The sequence below is a fragment of the Sminthopsis crassicaudata genome, chromosome 1 (genome assembly GCF_048593235.1).
Source record: "Sminthopsis crassicaudata isolate SCR6 chromosome 1, ASM4859323v1, whole genome shotgun sequence".
In the NCBI taxonomy this organism is placed as follows: Eukaryota; Metazoa; Chordata; class Mammalia; order Dasyuromorphia; family Dasyuridae; genus Sminthopsis; species Sminthopsis crassicaudata.
Window position 1 is genome coordinate 44,872,075 of NC_133617.1, and position 4,847 is coordinate 44,876,921.

The 4,847-nt window shown below is 44.6% G+C and overlaps 1 long non-coding RNA gene across 1 annotated transcript in view; it reads right to left on the reverse strand.

Moving 5' to 3' along the window:
* Positions 1-4,610, reverse strand: part of LOC141551833 (uncharacterized) — an 8,791-nt gene extending 4,181 nt beyond the window's left edge. The window contains exon 1 of the long non-coding RNA XR_012484980.1: positions 4,552-4,610. This is a non-coding gene — a long non-coding RNA (uncharacterized LOC141551833). The remainder of the gene's footprint in view (positions 1-4,551) is intronic.
* Between the last annotated feature and the right edge of the window lie 237 nt (positions 4,611-4,847).

The following is a 4,847-nucleotide window of genomic DNA, read 5'->3' on the forward strand; positions in this document are numbered from 1 at the left end:
CTATGAAAAGGAACAACCTATTGATAAGCTTTTATTAGGCACCTACTATATACTAAGCTCTATGGTAAGTGCTGAACATGTAAAGGAAAGTTTGGGGGGAGTCACTGTCCTCCGGGGAAGATATCCTGCAAACAAATATACAGAACAACTTTTATATAAATAGTTTATATAAGATAGAGGGAAGGAGGGAAAGAGAGAGAGAGAGAAGTAGATAAATAGACAGATGATAGAAGGGGGTAGATGGATGGATGAATAGAGATAAATAGAAACTAATCAACACAGAGAAGGCTCTAGAATTAAGAGGGATCAGGAAAGGCTTCTTATAGAAAGAAGATGGAGTTTTATGTGCATGTGAAGGAGGCCAGGGAAGCCAGGAGATGAGGAAGGGGAGAATTCTGAGGGAGAATCTCCTCTGTCCAATGCACAAGGCATTAAGCAGATCCTCAGGCACTTGATCTATGCTGGCCTTCTTCGTGGCCCTGGCCAGAACTGACTCCACATCTCCCCGCCATTCTGGCCCCCATCCCTTCCCCCTCTACGTACACATTCCCTGCTCTGAACCTGTGTCCCTAAGCCATATTACTGCCCATGTAATAAATGAGGCACATTTAAAGAGCAGAGAGTCCCTGGGGATGGCCATCCCCTACGTTTGGAGGGGAAGGCCAGAAACACCAACCTTTTTCCACCCAGCAAATATGAAACCGACCAATAAATGTGTCCGGAAGGAGACAAATGGTTTCAGTCACATGCTATTAATGTAGATCCCAGAAGAGGCATCTTAGACCACGTATATCTCTAGCAAAGTAATATGAGCTGAACGGGGGCAGGAAAAGGACAAGGCTGGGGGGACCAGAGCAGCTGAAGGACCAGAGCAGCTGGGGGAGATCCCCACTGGATGAGCTCTTCACTAGAGCTCCAGCAGGGGGAAAGTGGGATGGGGAAATGAGGGAGGGGTAACATCTGGCCTGAGGAAATGAAAAGAACCAAATGATCAAATCTAAATTATTGATCATGGCATTCAAAGCCCTCCACAGTCAGTTCCATTGTCCCTTTTCCAGCCTTATCTCCTATAATCCCTCCACAAAGTCTGCATTCCAGGCAGACTGGACTAACTTTCCCTCCTTTATTCTTTTCTCCCCTTTCTCCTAGAGTCCCTCCACCATGTGGAACAAGTCCCTCCTCCCCTTCCTTCCAATCTCCAGAAGCCAGCTCCTCCAGGAAGGTTTTGTGTACTTGTCTAGTGCCCCCTATTAGATTGTAAATTAAGCAAGGATTATGTTGTGTCTGTCTTTATATCCCCAGTGGTGAGCACAAGCTCGGGTTATTGCACATACTGGATATTTAATCAATGTTTGTTGAATGTATTATAGGATCAGAGGTGAATGAGATCTCAGTGGAACAGAGGAGTACTGGCTCCACTTTGCAGGAAAGGCTGGGACAGACACCGAGGGGCCAAAGACAACAGAAAAGGGACCAGGGATGGGAGGATGATGTAGGGGAGGGAAAGAAAGAAGCCTCAAAGAATATCAGAGATGGGAGGGCCCTTAGAACATGGAATGTCAGAGCTGGGAGGGCCCTTAAAACACATAATGTCAGAAATGGGAGGCCCCTAGAACCCAGAATGGCAAAGCTGGGAGAGACTTAGAACACAAAATGGCAGAGCCAGGAGAGGACTTGGAGCATGGAATGTCAAAACTGAAAAAGGCCTTAGAAATCCAATGCTAAAAGTATTTATTGGAAACCTACTAGGACCTTAAGGTATAAAGATAAAACCAAAACAATCTCAACCCTCACTCAATTTTCTTACTACGAAGGGAACCAATATGTCTTGAGATAAATGCATCAGCATTTATTTATTTATTTAGATCAAATAGTTGTGCCTGATTCATCATAGTTTTACTTTGTTTTTCCTCGCCAAAGATACTAGTTTGACATTTTTTTTTTCTCCTCCTCATTTTATAGATGAGGGAACTGAGGCAATCAGGATGAAGTGATTTGCCTAAGATCACGTATCTACGTGAAGACGAACTTGAGGACATATTTGAACTCAAGTCTTCCTGACTCCAGGCCTGATGCTCCAGCCACTGCACCAACAAATGTTTGTTGATTAACGGTGTCATTCTATCTCTTGATGATAGCACAGTGCCTCATTGGCCATTTAATAAGTTCTTGTTAAATTAAATTAAATTTTTTCTACAACACGTCTACCAAGTGATTATCTCTCTTCTGCAAGAAGGCCCCTAATGAAGGGCATCCCATATGAGGACAGTTCTCAACACAGGAAGATACAGAAGTAGAATTATAAGCTTGAAGAACAGAACCCCTTCTTTTTACAGATGAGGAAACGGAGGCCCATAGATATTGAAGATATATGTCCTATATGTCAGCTTATTAAGCAATATTTTTTTTGACTATTTAAAATAACTAGGTAGTATTAGGTTGGAATATTGTGGTGGAATAGGAAAGAATGAATTGATATATAAAATTAGAAAAATATGGAAAGACTTGAACTTACGAAGGAAGATATCTACCTTCAGAGAAACAGAAGGCAAACAAGCACAGTACAACTTTACATAGATGCATCTGGATGAATATCTGTAGATATGTCTATGAATATAGATATCCATGTATAAATATGTGTATGGATAGGTATGAATGTATGTGTATGTATTGCATACATGTGTTTAATGGTGATTTCCTTCCTGACTTCTCCACTAGAAAATGCCCTTGAAGGTAGGCTCTGAGTGTTGTATTATGAATCCCAGTTCCCTGATTGATCCTGGACAAGTCCTTCAATATCTATGGGCCTCCGTTTCCTCATCTGTAAAAAGAAGGGGTTCTGTTCTTCAAGCTTATAATTCTACTTCTGTGTCTTCCTGTGTTGAGAACTGTCCTCAGCAGACACTAGATCTCAGGAACTGTTTACTGCTCCTGATGACTGCTGGGAGCCATCAGATTCTGCAGGTTCAAAAGGCCCATTTGTGAGGTGGTACCAGCTCAGATTTCCTCTGAATGTTTGGGCATGATCCAGGCTCCAGGCTACTCCTCAAACTGGTCCCCGGACAGAAATGAATTAGGTCACTCCTTGGTCTTGAAAGACAAACTGTCAGCCAACCAAAGCCTGCAGAGAGTGGAAAGAGGACAGCAGGATTCTTTCTGGGGGAAACCAGGCCTGAGTCAAGATCCCAACTGCAGACAGTGTCCCTCTTGTGCCTGGAAAAAGGAAGTTCAAGGCCTGTAGGGAAATAGAAAAATCAGAGAGAGGGAAGGAAGGAAAAAGAAATAAAAAGAGAGAGACAGACAGAGATATAGAGAAAGATACAGAAAGATAGAGATAGAGAGACTAAAATAGAGACAGAGAAACAGGGAGATAGAGAGAAAGAGACAGAAACAGGAGAAAAGGGACAGAAAGACAGAGAGAAATAGACAGACAGAGCCAGGGAGACACAGAGAGACAGACAGACACACACACACACACACACACACACACACACACACACACACAAAAGAGAGACAGAAAAAGGAAGACAGACAGAGAGACAGAAATACAGAGAAAGATAGAGATTAAGACAAAGACACAGAAAGACAGAGACAGACAGCAGACATAAACAGAGAGTCACTTCATGCACGTTCCAATAATAGACAGAAAATGGAGTAGATTGATGATTGAATCTTTTCTTGAGTATTTTGCTCCTGTGAGCCTCTGGACAGAGCAGCCAATGTCTGGCTAGGGCTATGGATGTTAGCAGCACACAGGCTCTTCTCTTATTGCTGTGGGTAGCCCCAGACTAGGAACCTGAACAGAACAGAGCAAGGGAGGATGGAATGGTGAGAAGAACAGAGAGTCATGGATACTAAAAGATAAGCTCTGGAAGGAGTCAAGAAAGACCTAAACTCAAATCCTGCCTCTGACACTTCCCAGCTGTGTGATCATGGGAGCCTCTGTTTCCTCATCTGTAAACTGAAGATAAAAATGCCTCCATATCTCCCTTCCTCCCAGGTTGTTGGGAGCCTTGAACGAGATAATGGATGGAAATCTCTTAGTAAAATATAAAGAACCATATAAATATCAGCTACCATCATTATAGTGGGCTGGAGAGGAAGGGGAGAACTGAGGACTGCAAACATCTGTTCCCTGTTTTCTGGGCATTTTCCTTTCATTTGTTCTGGAAGAGGAAGGGTACATGGATGGTCAGTGGGCTGAATCTCCCCCGGCTCTGAGCCTATAAACCTATCAGGCTCCCTCAGGCTCCCCAGACCCATCTGTTCCCAGAGGGGGGGACCGGTGTGAAAACAAATGTGGCATCTTTAATGCGTCCTCCTCTCAGCTGTAGGGCTGAGATTGGCCCCAGCCTGGAGAGTCCATTGTTTATCTTGGAAGAAACTCAGTTCTCTCCCTGGCTCCATCTGCCACTGGCCTGGAGAGGGTATCAGGTTGCAGCAGGGCACGGTTTTGCAACTCTGTACCAATGAGTCCCCAGAGAGGAGAGCACACAGTGACGACCTCCCTCTCCTCTCAAGCACCTTCCCGCTGTCCTGAGCATCTCTTACCTTCCTCTCTTCCCTTCTTTTCTTTTCTCCTCTTGTAGGATAGGGCAGCCAGGAGGCCATACCAAGCAGAGGAGCCTAGATAACTTATCTAAGGCCATCAGTGGCATGCAGAGGCTGGTACCCTCCCTGCCAGCCTTTCTAAGGCACCTCTGTGCAGAGGCTAGGGGGAAAATGATGATTCACTCCACAGGGGTGTGACTTTGGACTAGACTTGAGAGAGAAGCCAGGCCGGCGGTAGGCAAACGCAGCCAGCCACTGGTGAGTTTCTTCAGAATAAGTAGCTAACCCTGACGGTG